This window comes from Ursus maritimus, unplaced genomic scaffold (assembly GCF_017311325.1).
Source record: "Ursus maritimus isolate PB19 unplaced genomic scaffold, ASM1731132v1 scaffold_29, whole genome shotgun sequence".
NCBI lineage: Eukaryota > Metazoa > Chordata > Mammalia > Carnivora > Ursidae > Ursus > Ursus maritimus.
The window spans coordinates 4,596,846-4,619,673 of NW_024425452.1; the positions used below are offsets into that span (position 1 = coordinate 4,596,846).

The window sequence follows — 22,828 nt, forward strand, 5'->3', positions numbered from 1 at the left end:
TAGTTGTACAGGAGTGAGCATGTTATCAGAGAAACTCAAAACGGTAATAATCACTATGTTTGGATAATAGAATTATAAAGGACTTTTTTATACTTGCCAGTATTTTTCAACTAAAAAAATATGTATGTGTGTGTATTATATATATATATATATACAGTGCTATAAAATACACATATAAATATGTTCACATATATATATATCTATAGATATATATATATTGCAATTTTAAAAATGTAGTGGCCAATATGTTTTAATGTCTAACATCAAACCCATACAACGAATTTGGTCCTAGTAATGATGTTGGTGTTTTATCCCCATGCTCAAGTTGAATAGCGCAAATTCCTACAATTAGAAATTATTTTTATGCGGAAAATCAGTTTCACAAAAATCACAGAATCTCGTAAATATGACAGATCTAGCAAGCGTTTTAGTGTTAAGTTGAAATCCTAGTTACACCATTAATTCTTGTTGTGAGAGGCCAGGTGATGTATGGAAGTGCTGAATCACTATATTCTACACCTAAAACTAATATAACACTGTCTGTTAACTAAGTGGAATTAAACTAAAAACTGAAAAAATATATAAAAAAATAAAATAAAAAAATAAATCCCAGTTACACCAATTTTAAAACCTTGAGCAAGCTACTTAGGCTCCCTGTGTCTCAATTTCTTCTTCTGTAAAGATATGTACTACCTACCTTGAAAATTTTCTGTGAAAACTAAGTAAGATAAACACATGCAAAGTGTCTACAGCCCAATCAGGAAAAATCATTGCAGTTATTACATACATGTTATTAACTTTCCAGTCCTGAAATCCTCTTAAGAGTCTAAATTTGAGGGGCACCTGGGTGGCACAGCGGTTAAGCGTCTGCCTTGGGCTCAGGGCGTGATCCCGGTGTTATGGGATCGAGCCCCACATCAGGCTCTTCCGCTATGAGCCTATGAGCCTGCTTCTTCCTCTCCCACTTCCCCTGCTTGTGTTCCCTCTCTCGCTGGCTGTCTCTATCTCTATCGAATAAATAAATAAAATCTTAAAAAAAAAAAAAAAAGAATCTAAATTTGACTACTCATAGTGTGGTCCACAGACCAGCAGCACCAGCAGCACCTGAAAGCTTGCACAAAATTCAGAACCTCAGGCCCCACCCAGACTTCCAGAATCAGAATCTGCATTTTCACAAGATCCCCAGGAAAAACAAAGTTTGAGACACCCTGTTCAAAACAACATTCAATTAAGGGAATGTCCAGCTTGTCCATATATTCCCAGCTCCCTGAAACTGTCCGCCTCATCTCTGTTCCAGAGTTCTTTGTGATGCTGAGTGAAGAGCAGCTGGTAGTTTACTCCTAATTCCTAATTCTGAGACACTTTTAAGAAACTGACCCAAAGTCTCATCTACCACCACTTCCAAAAGACGACTTTTCAAAACTGAAGAGAACTCCCATGTTCACCCAATCTATCCACTCTGAACAAGAAACAGGGTCCTGTGGTGCCTCACTCTCTCTTATAAAACAAGGTCTTCAATAATTTGAGACATTTTGTAAATTATTAAGCTGCCCAACTGTATTAACTAGGTACCAGTCTGTTGATCCATGTTGTCAGTGATGTCTCACCACAAACTTGCTTTACTGAAGTTTAAAAACAACTGTATGCATCCTATGTGCTTGAGACAGAGATAGTAGAGCCCTGACAGCACAGAGTTTGTGAGGCATGGTTACCACTGAGTCAAACCATCGGGCTTCTGGTGCTCACCTTCCAGGGGGCTCACAATTCATGCCTTTAATAACCCACTGTAGAATCTCAGCAGGCAGAGGCCTCAGGCAGACAGGACTTCAGACTTTCATTTTCCAACTAATTCCCCTCTTTGAGATTTTATACTAATTTTTTACTCTTAAGTACTTTATAATCACAGATGCCTAGTCCTGTCTCTTTTCCATTCCATGATTACTGTACTGAATAAACAGGAAATACAGAAGACAACTGTCTATATGAAAAATTGTCAGACCAAACAATAATTCAAATTTCCTAATTTAGAGAAATAAAAGATGGTATGAAGTAGATATGACTTGGCTGGATTTCACAGTATACTAAGAGTTTGATTATCAGAGCTCCAATAAGTTTATCTCCTCGAAGGGATTTCTTAGATGCAGAACTTTCAACTTCCTCTTAGTTCTTACACAGTTGAGAAGTCCCTCACTTATTTAGCCTGCTTTCCTCTTACCTGTATACTAAGCACAGGCCCTTACTTGCTCACTCATGCACTACTCCCACCTTCTCACTCGTGTCCATATGAGCACGGCCTTAGATTCCAAACTTCCAGCGGAGAGCCCACAGCTGTAGATCTGAACATCATCTGGACTAGTAACATAATCATTCAAGCTGTAATCGCTTCACGATAGGCACATCAATAATAATTAAGAACCCGCAGAAAGATATGCTTATCAAAAATTTTAAATCCATCAAAAATTAACAGAGAAAAGCATATCAACTTTCCTCTGCAAGGAAGTTGTGTATGAGCCAGCACTTCATTCTTAAAGTGAAGAAAAAAACACCTGAATATGAAAGGTGAATTGGCCCTAAAGACAAAAAGAGGAAGATACCTAGTGGATGGAGAAAGGAAGGCCATTTAAAAAATAAAGAATGTGATAAGCCAAGACTCAGGACTAGGGCAGGGAGACAATGAAACAAGTGGTAGGTACACAATTTTTAAATCTCTTAAGTATAAGGGACTATTTACAAGAAGAGTGGTTTAAGAGTTGCCATCTACTATTCTTCAAAGCAGGCTTCATTCTTATGAGTTTAGGAATGTCTCCACTACACACAAGGAAATCAAGATCTAGCAAACTGATTTATAAACAAAAGGGCTGCATTAATGTTAAAATGTTCCTCATGACCACTATCTACTTGCTCAGAGCACCTAAGTATTTAGGAGGTAGCTCTATGAAGGAAACAAATTTAAAAAGAAAAAGTATGATAGCCAGCAAATCAGAAAGACTAAATGAAAGACTGATCCTATGAAGAATGTTCAATCCCCAAACCACTATTCCAGTTCCTAGAGATGAATACGTCTTATCTTCTCCTTGTTCTCTGGGTGTGCCACAGGAACGTGCACTGTGCCTTTAGACGGCACACAAAATAGGAGCTAGCCAGGTGTTTTAGAGAATAAAACTTTAAAATCTTCAGCAAACCAAGTAGTTTTGAAGGTTAAACTCTGTGAAATAATATTCATTAAAAATTATCTTAAAAGTGAGTCTTTTCATTCCTCTAGCTCAGCTCACTTTTTAATGTAACCCATCAGCAAAATATACATGTGATGACCACAACTGTTATTTGTTTATAAATTATATATGTTACCTTTCTAACATAGTATTTGCCTTATAAATTAGTCATGAAAGTTGAAATTATAAGGCATAAAAATATATAAATAAAACTCTATATTTTTCCCTGAACTCCACTTTGGAGACCACTGCTATAAGTCAATGGTTTCAAACGTTTTAAAGCTCTGTTCAAGCTCTGCTCAAACCCTATGTTTTAAAATGCAAACCCACTCTATAAAAGAAATAAATGTAGAGATGCTCTGATTAAAATGGGAATGAGAGAAGAGGAACCTGGAGTCCATGATGAAAGTCCTACAGCCTCAGAAAGCAGAATTTGAAACTACTGATCTTGACATCAGCCTTTCCATTAGTCTCTTTAAAAAATAATTAAATAAATAAATAAATAAATACATAAATACATAAAATGTGCTTTTACTTAAGAGTGCTGTTTCCTAGCTTCAAGTCAAAGATTTTGCAAGATTCAATTGAATACCTGATGTTGTATTTTCCAGAGACACTGCTGACTACAAAATTAAGTGGCCCAACAGGCTTTTATGAAGGAAAATTCTCACAGGCCTTATCACCAAAAAATGTTATACTCCTAACTGCTATGCACAGACTGTGAATCTGCTTTGCTTTGAAACAGTACAGTATACAGTGTTATGCTTTCCTAGTTGCTAGGAAGCTGGAGAGTTAGCTTTTGCCCCACCTCAGCAACCAGAAAGTACCTTTATTACAGGCACCGCTGTGCATTTTTACCTCCCGGATTAATTTTGTATCCCTACTTCTTTCAGGCTTCCTCTTGATTTCTCGTCTTTTCTATGCTACTATAAACACTTAGGATAAACTCCTCATATCTTTTTGGAATCACCTAAGATACAAATGATAAAACTCAACACTCAAACTCCCTACTTGGCACCATCAGTTTCCCATTCCTCCAGGATAGAAACCTTGGAATCATCTTTGGTGACTAATTCACAAATGCTATCAGTACCGAACAATCCAGACTTCACATTATCGCTTAGACTTGGGTCCCGGTCTTCATCCCCACTACCATTACCTGGACCGCTATAATAGGTCTTCCCTCAGCCAATCCATCTTATGTGCTTATGTGCTTATAATCAATCCTCCTTCATCAGTAGCAACACATTTCATACCTTTATCTTTCCAAACACCTTTTAAAGGTTTCCCACTACCTATGGAAAAGTCTAAACTCCTTAGGCATTCAACGCTTCCCGTATTCTGATACCAATCAACTGTTTTGTCTGTATTTCCTATAACCCAGCTTCTCTCCAAACACAGTAAACTATTTGCCCATATGCCTCATCTTTGCCTCTAGGTCTTTGAACATGCTGTTCCCCTTACCTGCAGTGTTCCCTACCTAACCTCACTGCTACCCTCCCCCCAAATTTCTACAGTGCCAAATATTACCTTAGCCCTGACTCAAATGGCATTATTTTCACAAGCGTTCATCCTCCAAATTGAAAATCCTCTTACCCACCTCTGTATTCCCACAGTAGAATATCTGTAACTCTTTTCACATATGTATCTTTAGCATTTCCTCATTTCATCTCCTATCATTCTGTCTCGGTTTCTGTGTATGAGACCGTCTCTACTTACACATATATATAGACATATAAAAATTCTAGACCAGTGAATCTGAAGCTTTTTTCTTTTTTTCCTTTTTTTTGAAGCTTTTTTAACTGCAGAATCCATTTTTCACTTGAAATCCTATGAGAAAGCCCAATAAGTGAAATGGATTTTTAAAGGAGACTCTCTGGTTGCATGGGAGAAGGACTGGGGAGATAGCTCGAACCTCACACCCTCTCCTTAGCAGCCCCACAGACATCTTCACAAAGCACAGAGAACACTAAACTATACACCCCATGAAGACAAGAACTATATTTATTTACGTGTCTCTGATACAGGAAGGTGAGCAACACTGCAAAATCAGATATTCCTGGAGTCAAACCACAGTTCTGTCACTTATTAACTATGTTCTCTATGCAAATCCTTAAATCTCTCTGAACCCAAATCTTCATTTGTAAAATGGAAATGGTAAAATCTATTTCCATTGATGACCCCACAAGAAAAGGTATATAAGAGTCCTACTTCATAATGTTGCTAGCAGAGATACAAAGGAATTCCCATTCCCTCTTTCCTCCCCCTTTTTTCCAAATCACCTAGCCAAACGCCTAGCATATAATAGGAATTAAATAAACATTTCTTAAACAAATTAATGAATGACTGGATGGACAGATGAATGAACAACCATCTAAACAAAAAATAAAACGACAGAAAAGGGATTTGATAACAGGTACAGAAAAAAGGACATGCTAAAGAAATACAATATAAAGAAAAAAGGAAAAATACTTTAACTTTTATGGCTGGAAAAGAAAAAAAAGGTCATACTTTATATATTTAAAAACTGGAGACATTTTCAATAAAAATTTACTACCATAGAAAGAAGCTAAGACAAAAGAATTATTTACACACATCATTTTAAGGCTTACATGTGAATAATATGATATCTGGCTAATATCTAAACTCAATTTACATTCACCAGCTTAGAAATAAGAGTTATAGTAAATTAAACTACAGTGACCGATTATCATGCTTTTTAAAATGAATTTTATTTCACTGATTTATGTATGACTGTTATGGAATGGCGTTCCGATTTTCTTTTTAAAAAGTGTTTCCTTGTTTCTCAAGTTACAAACGTAAAGCTCTGCAATTGTATTTAAAATCTTTTGGAGGTAGATGTGCACAAAAGAAATACCTCAACACAAATCACTATGACACATAATGAACCCAAAAGGAATAGGCATATATCATTTAATGCAAGATGCTAAGTTTGATAAAAACAAAATCTGACCTTTAATATATTTTTAAATTGGTTAATAAACATAAAATGTGGCAAGGCTTATATTCCACATATTTTTAAACTTTTTGGCATCCTTGGGGTCTGTCTACAAAAGCAAAGGAGTATGCATAGGGTAGAGACTAAAAAATTCAAATGGAAGAAACACAATCTTGTGGGACTGTCCTTTAAATAGAAGGCTGAAATCCAAATGGCTTATTTTTCTGTACACACAAAAATGACTTCAATGCAATAGACGAAAAATCAGTTCATGAAAAGTAATGGCATAAAAAAAACAGTGACACTATTAGCACAATATTCTTGAATGGTAAACTACAAGTCAAGATTAGGTCTTATTCTTTAAAGTTACTTATAGTCCTTAAAAATGAGAAAAACAGAACAGAAATGAGATTATAAATATCTCTTATAAAAACGTCACTCCATCAGATCAACAAGGTTAAAGAATGATTTACCAAATTTGACTCCCAAGAGGACGATAACAGAATGCCTTTTATTTGACTTCATAAAAACTGTGAAACCTCTTCCTTCTCACTACCTATATGAAGGCCAAAATCAATATATTATGAAATGAAGCTACTAAAAAAATTACTAGTATTCCAAAAAGATAGATGTATATTTCATCTGAATGCTGTATGTCTATCAGTAAATAATTCTGTATACACAGTTTGATTGCAATTTAAAAGATAATAAATGCCTAAATACCGAAATAATGAAACATAATAAAATGTCAATGTGGTTATCTCTGAATCATGAGATTATTTCCCGCTTTTGTTCTTCTAGAGATTCCAAAATCTCTCAGATGTGTTAATTTTAAAATCAGAAAAAGTTAAAGTTACATAAACATAAATATATAGGTACATATGTATGTGTACGCATTTGTGTATCTGTAATATTTATGTGTGTATCCCAAGTGGCCTACTTAACTCTAATTATAGAAACAGAACACAGGGCTCTGGTGTAAAAATGAGAAAAAGTAAAATAGGAAGGTATAACTTATGTTATTTAATAAGTAAGAAAATATTCTCAAATCTCCCTAATATAACATGGTGGTTAAAGCTTTGGCTGTGGAGTGAGACCAGATGAAATCCTAACACCACCCCTTAACAGCTGGGTAACTTCAGAAAGGTGACTGAATTTCTTCAATCCTCAGTTGTCTTCATCTAAAATTTGGGAGTAATATTATGGAAATATATATGGAAAGATGTCAGTACAAAATGCCTATTTAGTGATGGTAGTAGTACTTCCTCTTCCTGTAACTCCTATGTAGCCTACCGATCCTTCAGGTTTCAGCTTAAACGAACTTCCTTAAGAGAGGGTTTCCCTACATTAAGTTCTCACGTTCCACTATTTTTCAGTACCTTTTACATTTTCTTTCACAGTCCTTATCATAATTTATAATTATTTATTTACAAAAATGTATGCACAGTGTATAGCATACCATATGTACTTGTAAATTATCACGGAATAAATTTATGAATAAAGTTGTTCATATTTATGATCTTTCCACTGATACGATAAAATTTTGTCTCTACATAATCAGTGTGATCTTGATTATAAATGTTACTGACCGTAAAATGAATGGGGTTTCTAAATTTGAATTTAGTCCTTCCGGGGACAACTGCACTGGGGAAAAAGAAAAGAATATATATATATAGTCGCAATGAAAGAAGCACAGTGATTCTCTCCATTTTGTCCCTCATTCTTCCATTACTGAGTCTACTAAAAACAAGCATTAAGAAAAATGTCAAGTTTCTTGGCTTTTAGTTTACCTGCTGAGTTTTCTTTTAAGCACTGTCTGCTACAACAGTGATTAAGTCGGCTGTCTACTGATCAATCAGGGAGTCTCTGCTATCTGCTATGGAACATCAGTGTGGTCCCTAGACCATCAGCATCAGCGTCACCTGGGAATTTACTAGAGCTGCAAACGACTGGGCTCACCACAGATTTACTGAAACAGAAAATCTGGGGTGCGGCCCAGCAGTCACCCGGCTTAGCAAGGATCTACGGTGATTCCAAGGCACACTAAAGTTTGGGAACCACCACTATAGAAGATTTATTCTTTACAAGCAACAGGCTCCTTCATTAGTTTCATCAATTCAATTTGCCAGTGTTTATATTTCACCATTAAATTCTAATACTGTAGTATAAACTCTAAAATACTCTAAAGTCTGACAAACAGGACATCTGTCAGTACTATAAGGCAAACAACCAAAGAATGACTGCTTCATACATTGTTCTGTCCATTTATGCTGCATAATCCGCTCATGTTGTCACTGTTCTTTTATTACAAATTAATTCCTGCGACATCCTGAATAAAAAGGTCTTTGCTTCAGAAACCTGAATTTCAAGTAAAACTGGAAAGTGACTCAAAAATACAAATGCTATTTTCCAAGATTTGAGAATTCACAGAAAATAATCTGAGCCAAAAATGTAATTAAAAGTAATATTAGCACTAGTTGTAAAGATCACACAAATCAAAGGTTCGATGGGTTCTAGATTAACCTCTATTTTGGTGATATAAATGGGTTCTAGATTAGTGTCTATTTTAGAGCTTTAATTCATTAACAATACAACAAACTGCAACAAGATTGTACAAATGGTTTAATAATAGGAAATTTGTTAACATAATACATCAGTAGGTCAAATGTGAAAAACGCATACAATCACATCAAAGATTACCTTTTTAGCACTTGATAAAATTCAACTCCCTTTCTTCCATTTTCTTTTTTAAATTTAAGAGTATAAAACTATTTCCTCAAAGTGATTTAAACTATTTTAAACCAAAAGCTAACATCATACTTACTAGTGAATACGAAAAGCATTTCCATTAAAATCAGGAATAAAAAATTCTATTATCCTCACTCTTAAGTATTAATACTTTGGAAGTTCTGATTTAAAAGAGAAATAACCATTACTTATGGATAATATAATTCTACACCTAGGCTTAGGAGAATCAACTAAAAAATAAAGATGATTAAATTTAAAATGTTCTTACATCTTATACTACAAGTAAAAACATACACAATTAAGTCAAAGGTTCAACAGCAGAAGACTGACTGCAAAAACACAGTTTACTAGAAAAACAAGAGAATTTCTGAGAAATGAGAAACAGTAATGGTATTTCTAACAGAACTAGATTGCAAGCCCCATGAGATGAGAGGGTGTTTTGTTTTATTCACTGTTACATGTCCAGAGCTGAAAACAGTGTCTAGCACACAGTAGGCACTCAACAGGCATTTGCTCAATGAATAAATGAAAAGCACTGGCATATAATAATCCTTTAGATCAAACGTGGTCTGCCAACAGGTGACAGTCTAAGAAGGGTTAATTACAAGTCCACAGTGAGATAAGGAGTCTGCAACAGTATGTGAACCAACTGCATCCTAGGCACACCATTTAACTCAGCTTTTTCACAGGACAACTATCTCAGTGAAGGAAGCAGAGGACTGGTTAACAATCTGGCTCAAGCTACTGATCTCATAAAAGACCAATGATAAACAGTTCACATACTGGCTACACTGGGTGGCACTGCTTTAAACTAAATGTTGGGAGTTGATGAGAGAAGGAAAAAAAAAAAAAACAACACACTAACTTCAAACCAAAGAATAATTTGTAAAAATAACATCTGGCTGCTGAAATGTGCTGATAATTAGGTCACTGCATTTTTTTTTTAAGATTTTATTTATTTATTTGAGAGAGAGAGCATAAACGGTGGGAAGGGGCAGAGGGAGAGGGAGAAGCAGACTCCCCGCTGAGCAACCCAGGACACCCCCCCCAAAGGCAGACGTTTAACCCACTGAGCCACCCAGGTACCCCACCACTGCATCTTTTAAAGGAAGCTTATGACACGTATGAAAGCAACAAAAAATGTTAAGGATAAGCTCTGTCAGTTAAAAGTCAGGTTCTAATCAGGAAATTTAGACATCCCAGTAGTATCTAAATGAATGAAGTCTTTATACTTTCAGAGCCGTTACGGGAGATGACCCTGAAACCCAAAACTAACAGCTATACATCCTAGCGCAAATCACCTCAACTCTCTGCTCTTCAGCTTCTTCGCCAGTAAATAAAGCTGCCTTAAACAATTTCTAAAGACTCTCAAATTTTCCCTTCAGTCTAAGTAATTGATACTACCAGATTGCTTTGTTTCTGAATGAAGGCAGACAGGTGGTTCTCCAAAGATATGCTGAGGTTCAATGCTATCTATAATCCTATAAAGTTAAACTAATTTAAAAGGCAGACATTTATAGAGAGATTTGCACTAACACCTATCAATCGCCTACGTAAATGACTTACATACATGATCTATTTCACAAGAGAAACTTGAGACATGGATGTTATCATGCAAATTTTATAAATAGTAAAACTCTCACAGCAATATAAAAAAAGAAAAGAAAAAACTAAAAGGGATTCACTCATGTCTGTATGACTCCACCAGACCATAATTCCTTCTACAAACCAAACACTACAGAGATATTGCAATTTTCTAAGGACACAGTACAGGTTTCAAGTAAATCAGACATTTTCTAAATATAGAGTGTTATACCTAAAAATGTTTTTCATGAGGCAGAGACGAAGAAGAAACTAAATATACTAAGAGAATAATGGGAATGGTAAAACTTCAATTCCAAAGTTAATAAGGAAGCAAAATAAATACCTGATGCATGATATACAAATGTCCAAAACCTTAAAAAAATCAGGGCATAACCAAAATAAAGCACTAATTTGAATTTCTAATATGAACATACAGTATGAAGATAGATTACCCAGACCCCTATTTCCGGCCTATTCTATTCTGAAGATTTCTGACCTCTTCTCAACATTAGCAACTCCCACTGGAGACTGTCCTCCTGAACTGCCCGCCATGGACACGACTTCCTATTTATTTAACACCTACTAGGCTCTCATAGGTACCAGGACACTGCAAAATAGGCAAATTAAAGCAATCTTTGTAGTCATGAAGCTTACAGTGGGGAACAGAAACAGACAAGATCCCTGCCATACAATGAGGACTTTTGTAAGAGTAGTACAGTACGAGGGGGCCGCAGCACACAGGAAGGCAATTAACAAGACTGAACAGGTCAGGAAAGTCTTCCTAGAGGATAAAATGTCCAAGCTGATGCTTCTATTTTGTTACATTTTCTATTCCTTCAGCTCTCGTAATTACTACTTCTAATCTACTTATTTCAAAACCTCACTAAAATCTCCAAACCCTTCTTTTTCTCCCATTTTTCTACAAATTGATCAACTCCTTCATACTTTCTATTCCACCCTCCCCACCCGCTGAGGCTCAGGGATCAGAACCTCTAAAATCTTAAATTTCAATATTCTTCTGCTACACCTGCCCTTCAAATCCCTAAAGCAGTCCAATCATCCTTCTTTTCCAGTCCTATGCCCAGCAGCTAAGCACTGCTATAGAAATTATACCACCTCACTGTTAGAGCCCCCGTAAGTGCTGACTAAGCTCAGCTGAGACGGGACAACTTAGGCAAGACTGAGCATATTCCTAATTAGCTTTCTTTTTTTTTTTTTTTTGAAGTTTTTTTATTATATTATGTTAGTCACCATACAGTACATCCCTGGTTTCCGATGTAAAGTTCAATGATTCATTAGTTGCGTATAACACCCAGTGCACCATGCAATACGTGCCCTCCTTACTACCCATCACCAGTCTATCCCATTCCCCCACCCCCCTCCCCTCTGAAGCCCTCAGTTTGTTTCTCAGAGTCCATAGTCCCTAATTAGCTTTCACTCCCTAACTCCTATTACCATTACAAACCTTTACCCCTCCCCTCCAGCTTCCCTACCTCTGTCCTTGCCAACCTCAGCCAGTGGCCTTGCCTACTTTTTCAAAATGGTCTAAATGATAATTAGGCATAGCTGAAAATATTACTTTAAACACTTTTTATGGATTAAAAAAAAAAAAGGTTGTGGGTACTGAATTAACCCAACAACCTGACTAAAATTCCTCACACGGTTTCGTTGAGAAAACAGATTTAGTCCCAAACATAGGACTTACAAATAAACTTTGACCTGCCATCTGACAATTTCAGCTATTAAAAATACAGCCAAAACCAGAACTAAGAAGTAAACTCAACTCTCAAAATTGATATAAAGTTTATGCACCAATGGTCACATGATTTTTCTCAGAAGAGTGCCTCAGGCTTTCCTAGCTTATTGACTCTTATTTTAAATACAAATCTAATAAATTTGACTACTAGTCTATCGTAGACTGGAAGCAGCATTCAAAAAAAAGGGGGAAGTGAAATATTGCCAGAGTGTGGCACACTGACAGCAGCAATATTAGCAGCTGCAAAGTGGGTGTGGGGGGTGGGGACACATAAAAACTGTAAAAATATATAAAATCAAACAGCATAGCAAAGTAAGACCATTTATCATAGGAGCAAAGTACCTCTGTGGCGGCCTAGGGCATCACTACAGTACAAGTGGATTGGAATACATATTAACAATGAAATTTCAGTGTAAAAAAGATGAAATTGTACCTGGCGTTCTGTTTATACACAGCAATCAATGTGCATAGATATGCTATAAAATATGTTCATTGAAATGGTCAAAATAAAATGCATTTGATGGCTTAGCTTATATATTTATATGATGAATATATTAAACACCTTTATTTTCTATAATTTACATTGCATAGACACCCTTATAATTTCATTAGAATACAGTTTTACATACCTATAAAAAATTAAACTAGTCTTTTGTTTCTAATCAAGCTCACCATTCAAAAATACAATAAGTGCATAATTTAAAACTGAGGGGATAGTTTGGTTGATTCTTACATACTGCAGGCACAGCACAATTCCACATTCAAGCAAGAAAAACACATATTAAAGAAAACGGAGACTCTTCAGAGTCTCTAATCATGCACTAGTTAACCAACTCATTCATTAGTCAGTTTCTATCCAGTGTTGTTTCAAATAAACTTTCTAACTATAAAATTATTTCATTAATCAACTTTAAAAGTAAAATGAACTGCAAAGACCAATGTCTGAAATCTGAGTATACAGCAAAAAGCATAAAAAGAAGAAAAATGAAACTGCTTAAAATTTGCACTTAGAATTTGCTTTGGAACGTAATAAAATGATTCCTAAAAATTCATCTGGAAGAATAAAAATAGGAAAAGAGACAAGAAATATTTTAAAAAGAAAAGTTATGCGGATGACCCTGAACTAGAATACCAAATTTTAAAACATATTAAGAAGCTATAATAACTAGAGTAATGCAGTACTGGCAAAGGAAAAGACAATTCAATGGAACAAAGCAGAAAACTCAAAAATAATAATTTATTATCTGATAAAGGTAGCATTTCAATTCTGAGGGAAAGGAAGGCTTATATAATTTGTGGTGGTTAGACCACTGGCAAACCAATTTAAAAACTGTTTTAACTTAGAACCCCCCTTGACACTATACAACAAAATAATGGATTAAATATTAAACTTTAGAAACTAAAAACCTGAAATATAAATACCAGATGATATACACAAAAATTGAGGGTAGGACTTTCAGTCAAAAGCAGAAGCAATAAAGAAGTATAAGACTGATTTAACCACATTAAAAATGAAAACTTGCATACTGCAATCACTCATTATAAACAAACCTTAAGGAAACCAAAAGATGAGGGGGGGAGACTTCCATATATAATCAACAAAGGGTCAACGGCTTTAATATATTAAAAGCCTCAGTAAACAATAGGGAAAAACAAGAACCTAGTGAAACTGTGCTAAGAATATGAACAAAAAACACACACCACAAAGTATAAGACTCTGTCTTGGCAAGGGATTACAGACTTCTTTTATTTTCTTCTTTTTGCATATCTGTATGAAAGTCTGAAAACAGACTTTCAAATACAAAGAACAAACTGGTGGTTGCCAGAAGGGAGGTGAACTGAGGGATGGGCAAACAGATAAAGGGGATCAAGAGGTACAAACTTCCAGTTATAAAACAGTCATGGAGATGAGAAGTACAGCATAGGAATTATAGCCAATAATACTGTAATAATGTTGTATGGTGATTGATGGTACCTACACTTATCTTGGTGAGCACTGAATAATACACAGAATCATTATGTTGTACACCTGAAATTAATATAACATTGTCAATTTACTTCAATCATACATTTATTTACATATAAATAAATGGAAACATTATTTATTTATAAATAAATAACACATGTCACATTACTCAAAACTGGCATGGTGTGTGTGTATATGTGTATATACTATCGGTGAGATTACAGTTCATTAAAGCCTTTATGGAAGGTCAACAAAAACCTTAAAAGAATTAGTCCTAATGAAATATCAGTCACATGCTCAAAGCTACACACACACACACACACACACACACACACACACACAGTAGAGAGAGACAAAGAGAGAAAGCAAGGGGAAGGGGAGAGAGAAGAAAGGAGGAGGGGAATAGATGTATATATAAAGGAAGTTCATTACGATCCCATCTGTAACACCGAAATATTAGAAAGAACATGATGTATTTAACAAGATTGCTTAAAGACATGATAATGGAATACAAACTCGCACCTATAAAGATAATGCCATATATTTATCAATATGTAACGGGCTTATGGTATTATATAAGTAAAAGCCCAAGTTATACAATAGCAGTTATAATATGAGCTTTTGGTATTTATTTTTATATGCATTGGAAAGGAACTAGAAAGATAAATACCAAAGCACTAACAGTGCTTTAAGTCAGTGACTTTAAAGTGTCCTTTATGATTTTTCATCTCCTGATTTTTTTCAGAAAATAACATGAACTGCTTCTATAATAAGGAAATATAAAAGACATTTAATTTTAAATAAAATGTTGATGTAACAGTTCCCCTATCCATAACATTTCCTTGGTTTTAAGGGGGGTTTGGGGTGGAGGGTTATTTTTTTCTTAACATATAAAATTCACCAATGCAGAAGTGAACCAGGATCTTCTGGTTGCAAGTCTACAATCCTCTGCACTGTATCATGCTATCTAAATCATTAATATGTGGCATTACTGTCCTTTATATTAATTTACCCTTTAAAATATTCAGATTTTATTATAAATTACAGAGAAGCAGTTTTACTGTATAGTAAAAACAAATATTATATCTGTTCACATCCTTCCAAAGGATTAGGAGATACTATTAAACCCAAATCTAGGTTGGAAGAGGCAGAATAAAAAAATACAGTATTTGACTTAGAAATGGGTTGTCCTCCAAGTTTGACTGTTTAGGAGTAATTCCACACAGAAAGAATGTTATTTTTGTTGTAGAAATAAGCATCAATTGATTGCCAGGCCAGCCCAGAAAGTTTAATTTAACCCATAATTGGCAGAAACACATTACTAGTGTATTGTTATCCCTATTAAACACACATTACCAACCCACATAAAATAGAAATAAGGGAGAAAGCCACAAAAGGCTAGGAACACCACCAGCCATGGAAAAGCATGGTTCTTTCAAGACAGAAATTCACGAAAAAAAAGGAGGAAGAAAGCAGTCAGTCAAAGATAACAGACGGAGGATTAATTCTCACTTCTCTTCCTTACAACAGTGGTTTGTGAATTCTATTTATTCTGTCCCAGAAAAAAATGTTATGCCAGTTAGAAAACCGAATGACTACAGTATTTTTTAAAAGGCATATGATATTTTAAGATTTTTAAAATATCTATACAGAGATGTCAAAAAAGATACATTTGCCAAAGGTAGCAGACTCATACCAATATATATTTTTGTGACGTATTTAGTATGTTAAAAACATATACACACATATTTGTATGTTAACACATTAAAATACATCACAGAATAAAACAATTCTCATTTCTTTGGATGTAATGCAAAATGCATCGTGGTCTCATACCTACAGAGAATCAGAACTGTCCTCAGCAAACTTAAAAGTGATCACGAAGCTTGAACCCCACAAACTGTCAAAATAAAAAAAGATTCGTTCCCCTATATTAAAAATCTACTATTGGGGTGCCTTGCTGGCTGAGTCCGTAAAGCACGGGACTCTCGATCTCAGGGTTGTGAGTGCAAGCCCCACGCTGGGTGTAGAGATCATTTTTAATACATACATACATACGTAAATCCACTATTCTTTTATATAAAAATATACATCTTTTTAATTTTAAGAGTCATTTACATTCTATATCAATAGCATTCACTGTAAGGAAGCAAACAATACATAATGGTAGATAACAAATTTTAATTTCCTATCCACAATTACTAACCACTTTCTGATATATTTTGGTATTGAAGAATCCATTTTTATCCACTACCATTTTTAAGATTTTTTTTTTAAGTGATCTCTACACCCAACAAGGGGCTCAAATGCACAACCCTGAGATCAAGAGTCGCACACTCTACCAACTGAGCCAGCCAGCTGTCCCCATCCACTACCATTTTTAAAGATAATTCTGAATTTGGTATATTTAAAAATAACAAGTTTTCAAAATTCTCAGCATGTGAAAAATAACGAACTAACAAAATACTGCATAACATATTGCTAACTCTGTAGCTACTCGAAATTCTACAAAACTAGCTAAATGAAAATGAGGACCCAAAACTCACAGTGTTGTTATATATTCAATTACGCACACTGGCAGGATAATCAAGTACAATACAATACACCCAGAGCTACATTTGTGGGACTTTCAATAAGACCAAACATAAATATTTTATGTAAATTCACAAAGGAATATTTTGAAGAAATTAACACACATCAGTATTATCTGTGCTTTCCAAAAAATGGAACATGAATGTAATATTAAACCTCCCAATCAAATCTTACCTGCCAATGTAACCAAAAATTAATATCCTCAAATCTCTAAAGAACTATGGAACAATGACAGCCAAAAGAAAAGCAGCAGCAAAAAGTAAATTGGTTACAGCATTTATTTACTTAAAAGTAAATATCAAATCCAAAAAATGACATAACTAGTAAAATGTATTTTCCCAATTTCAATAAAAATATAAGCAACCCAGTAAAGAAGTAGTCCATGTATGATTTATATTTTCCATATTTTTTCTGTGTTGTCAAATATGTAGCTACTTGCTACATGCGGCTATTTAAATTTAATTACAATAAATGTAAAATTCCTTTGCTCAGTTGCCTAGCTCATTTTACACATCAATAGGCATACATGGTTAGTGGCTATCATATTTGAGAGCACAGAAATAGAAATTTCCATCAGTGCAGAAAGTTCTACTGGACTGCAGCCTGTAAGGTAGATTATTCTTTTTTTCTCTATAATTATAAAAATTCTTCCCATAAAACTGCAAACATTTCCCCCTGCACCTGAAACATTTTTATAAGCATCCTAACCAGACGTTGATAACAACCTTTTTTTTTAAAACATGATGGCAACAACTAACAGGACAGTGCTTACTATGCGCCAGGAACAATAACGATGTGCTTTGATTCAGTATCTCATTTCATCTTCATATAAACCCTATGAGGTAGATGCAGGTCCACAATCCCTTATCCGAGAAGCATATTTCAATACTGTACATAAACGATATGCTACATGACACCTGCAGGCAGAGTCTAGGCAAGCACTCAGGAACACAGTGGAATGCATGTCCTAAAGAAAAAATTCCAGGAGTAACTGTGAATCAGCTAGGTCCTGGTTCTGCCATCAACCCAGTTCAGAACTGGTATTCCCTTTCTCCAGTGCAGTAAGTTGCAACTATACTGCACTTCTGAATGACGGATCTGTGAATTGTTACCTATTTTTCTCCACATAACTAAGGATTTTCATTACAGAATTACCAAAATGACCATCCCCCTGGATTTGAGGGATTCATTTCTAAGACTGAGCAACATATTTTTCTCCCTGGGAATTACAGACATACTATCCTAAACTTGAAAGCCTCGTTACTTTCTCTTCATGAGATAACTGATAGATATATTTCAAAACAAATTCAAAACTGTATTTTGTCCCATTTATAAGATGGCACATTTTTTTCAGTGCAAGCACTTAATTCAGTTGGGATCTAGCAACTTAAACATTTCCTTATTTCATTTCTGAAAGGAAACTAAGTATAACCAACTTTCAGTTATATAGCACTTTTTATGTCCTCAATCAGCTTTTGCACATTTGCTCACTTTCAGGAAAGACTCTGACCAATTTTAAATAATTTGAAAATCTTTCTCATTATTGTTGTATTTACAAACCAATGTATATCTTAAAATATTCCAAATAGATGCATTCCACAGAAAGTACAAGGATAAGTTCATCCATATATTTTAGTGTAAATTTATCAAGAATTAAAGGAAAATATTAACAGTGACAAAATATTATAGACATTTAAATATTCACAAAGTAGCTATGTTTATATCCAAAATTATGACATATCACAAATATGAGCATCCAATAAGGAGCATATAAGTAACAAATATACAATTTCAACGAAAAATTATACTTTCTCTTGATTATTGACATGGCCTTGCTTAAGAAGATTTGGTAATTAGGCATAGGAAATGAAATAAATGCTATGATAATATGAAAATTAACAACTTCATCCAATACTTCTTATAAAAATCAGACCTCATTGCTCATGACACTAATTAACAATAATTATTCAGCTTTCACATGACTTCATACAGTACACTAGTCACACATAAATTAGTAAACTTTGATTCATAAACTAAATTTCCTAAATCAAAATCAAAGTTTGATAGCTGAAATCTGGTTCAGCATAGTACGTCAAAAGCAGACTCTGAAGGAGTTAGGCTTGCTGGCTTAAAGACAGGTTTTGCCACTTACTCAAATGGCAATTTCTTGTGAGTTACTGACTTTTGTGTCTCAATTTCCTCATCTAATCTACAAAAGGGGAATAAGAGGATCTACTTCACCGGGTTGTGTGAAGGGTAAATGAAATGGTGCATGAAGTGCTCAGGCAGTGCCTGGTACACATTACGCTCTATACAAGCATTCACTACTATCAGTATTATTAAAGCATCTCTGAAGTTGTAATATATTGTTAGCACTATCTACCTTTTAAAAAGTTTTCTCCAGGGGCGCCTGGGTGGCACAGCGGTTAAGCGTCTGCCTTTGGCTCAGGGCGTGATCCTGGCGTTATGGGATCGAGCCCCACATCAGGCGCCTCTGCTATGAGCCTGCTTCTTCCTCTCCCACTCCCCCTGCTTGTGTTCCCTCTCTCGCTGGCTGTCTCTATCTCTGTCAAATAAATAAATAAAATCTTTAAAAATAAATAAATAAATAAATAAATAAAATAAAAAGTTTTCTCCAATTTCCTAAAAAACGTTAATGTACCAGGGAAACAATATTTAAAGGAACCCTGTGTCAGCTGAATAAACATCTATTACTAATACATATGTTTACATATTAGGTCTCTTTAAAGTCAGATTAACATGAGGCTAGAACTGGGAACACAATTCTTTCACAGCTCCTAACTTCAAAATGCTAAATCATAGGGGCGCCTGGGTGGCACAGCGGTTAAGCGTCTGCCTTCAGCTCAGGGCGTGATCCCGGCGTTCTGGGATCGAGCCCCACATCAGGCTCCTCTGCTATGAGCCTGCTTCTTCCTCTCCCACTCCCCCTGCTTGTGTTCCCTCTCTCACTGGCTGTCTCTATCTCAGTCAAATAAATAAATAAAATCTTTAAAAAAAAAAAAAATGCTAAATCATAGCCAAATAATGCCATTTCACACAGACAACTAACTATGCCCTCATCTACTGCAGCAATGAATGATTAGTTGTTGCTATGTGCTCCAAAAACTCCCAGGAAAAGAAGCAAATCTTACTGAAAAAATTATTAGTTCAGTTTCGAACATACTAAGTTCGAGGTGCTCATAGAATACTTAAGGGGTATTCCGGGGAGAAGTCAGAAGTACAGACCTCAGGAAGCTTACTCTCAGAAGTTCATCACTCCCTCCTTTATACTACCATGAAATTAATTTTTCACATCCTATTACATGACAGTTAGGCATCTCCACAAACCTTCTCTATCGCTACACTATTTTGAAGGCATCTAGGTCCTGCCATTTAATGAGGGGTCAATAAATTTTATTTTTAAAAATGCAAAACATGCATAACTATACAGTTAAGAGAGTGAATTTTATTGTATATTTAAAAAAACTGATTAAAACAATTTCTTTTCAATCTGTGAATTTTAAATAAGGATGAAATTTTCATTTGAAAGAATTCTTACAAAATATAAGATGTAAATGCAAAATCATCTTTAAATCAATTTTTAATGAGAATTACTAAATGCTGCCGAGCAGTAAAAGCTGGCATCATCACTAGGCCAAAAACCTGAAAAAGTGCAGTAAAATAAAGAAGAGAAAGCTCAAGGAAGAACTCTTTGACATGCATTTAAATTAACCAAAATTCTTAAGAAGTTTATTCAAATACCTGCAATGTGGATTGACGAGATTTCACTTTGCAATTTACAGACTACTTGAGTTCAATAATTTAAAAATGAAAAGCCGCTGGACCCTCGCAGCACACACTATTCAAAGAACGGTGATAAGCATACAGCAAATGTGCTGAGTTATATGCACTAGGTAAGGGAAAGCTGCTGTCATCCCCAACGCACCAGCAGCTGTCTGCTAATCCTTTGGTTTAAAATTTGTAGAAACACCTCCTAAAAAATGCTTCACTGTGCTATTTACAAACCAAACTTAAAATACGGTCCATTCTATCAAGGCTCTAATAGTAGTACAGACCAGCTGGCAGCTCTATATTTAACAGCAGCAGATCATGACAATTTCATTTGTGCTTGACAACCAGACACCTTTCAGTGAAACTATTACCTGGAAATGACACTACAATATTGTTACTTTAATTTAGAGAGCAGGGAGCCAAGAGAAAAACAGCTGATTAAGGTGAATGGGTGGGAAAGACAGTAACAGTAGAGGATTATAAACACAACGATTTAAGTCTGCACTTCACATGTGAAATAAGCAAGAATAAATGTATATTGCTTCTTATATAATCGAAAGCCTAAAAACCTTATACTGATAGAAAATATTGGTAAATTTAAAAGGATTCCCCCAATTTGGGCCCTTTTTTCCTGTTCTATGAAGCAATTCATAAGGGGAAAAAAATAACTTCAGACTATAAATGATGAATGTAACTATTAGGAGTGGCCTAAGAGGTCTGAAATAGAAGGAAAATGTACATTTCTTCCAAAGCTGTAGCCAACAATAACTTTTGCATTCTGAATCCAGCTTAAGCATATTAGTTGAGAAGATGTTTGCAAAAGTATTTAATAAGAAAGTGCTGAATTTAGCTTTTATTTTTTTCTGTTTTCTTAAGTGGCCTGCAGTCTATCAAATGCACAAGAGGAACCTCTCCTAAGTGTAAATGACCAAAGGAAATAAAGCTTTCTTCTTATAGAGAGCTCTTTCTGTAGATCAGGTAAACCTTTTCTGTAAAGGGCCATATAGTAAATATTTTCAGCTTTACAGGCCATATGGTCTCTGTCACAAATACGCAACTCTGTCACGTAGCATGAAAGCAGCAACAGGTAACAGATAAATGAGTGTGGATGAGGTCCAATAAAACCTCATTTTCAACAACAGGCAGCCAGTCCATGGGACCGTGACCACAGTTTGCTATAGGGCTTGTTTTATTTACTTATGACAAATATATTGTTTTAATAAATACCACCAACTTTGAAATACCATGTCTGGGATTTGCTTTAAAATATTTCATAAAAGTGGAGAGTAGGTTAAATAAGACTAGCAAAACACAATTATTGTTAAGGTTAGATGATGGATACATGGATTTCATTATCCTATTCTCTGTAACTTCATGAGTTTGAAATTAAAAGCTTTTAAAAATAAAAAGTAAATCAATGAACCAGGTCTTCAGGAAAACGAATTTCTTCACTTTACTGTAAACCTTCTAAAGCACATTTATTATTCTGAAACATAATTAACATAATGCAACATAAAAGATTCTTAATGTAAAGCGACAAAACTAAAATGAAAAGGCTTATTATAAAGAAGTGTATACCAGCATAAACACTTAACATTTTCCTTAATTTAAAACACAGGCTTCCCTCATATAACTCCTAAATTAATATATTAAATTTATCCTCATCTTAATAACTAACAAAATGTTACCGATTTTTGGTTTAAGAATATAATTATTTTTATAGGACACATATTTACGTTAACATGTAGTAGGTTTACTATTTTTCAAATAAATAAATAATTTTTTATTCCTCAGTTCTAAACTCTAAGCAATAAGTATTCATGGATACAACCTACATAAACAAATGCTGTTTAAGGTCTTCAACAACTAAGAATGTAAAAGGATCCTCACACCAAAAAGCTTGAGAACCTACGACCTAAACGTTCTCAGTGTTGTCTAAAGTATGTTTACCAAGTATATGTATTTGAACGATAATCATCACACAGTAAAAGTCAAGCCACTATGAGGACTATCAGTATACACCCACAAGAGGAAGATACTTAAATCATCAAGAGAAACATGCTTTGCAACTTGCCCAGTATGTCATAAATAACGTATCCACAGGAAAAAAAAGAGCTCTAATGTATTGTCCCACTTATGCAGATAACTGTCTCCTGAACCAATAATAAAGAAAAACTAATATATGCCAGCAGACATCTCTAATAAATGTGCTATCTCCT

General features: G+C 34.8%; 1 protein-coding gene across 3 annotated transcripts in view; it reads right to left on the reverse strand.

The window, feature by feature from the left end:
* Window positions 1-22,828, reverse strand: part of SUPT3H (SPT3 homolog, SAGA and STAGA complex component) — a 535,848-nt gene that overhangs the window by 498,231 nt on the left and 14,789 nt on the right. The window lies entirely within an intron of this gene.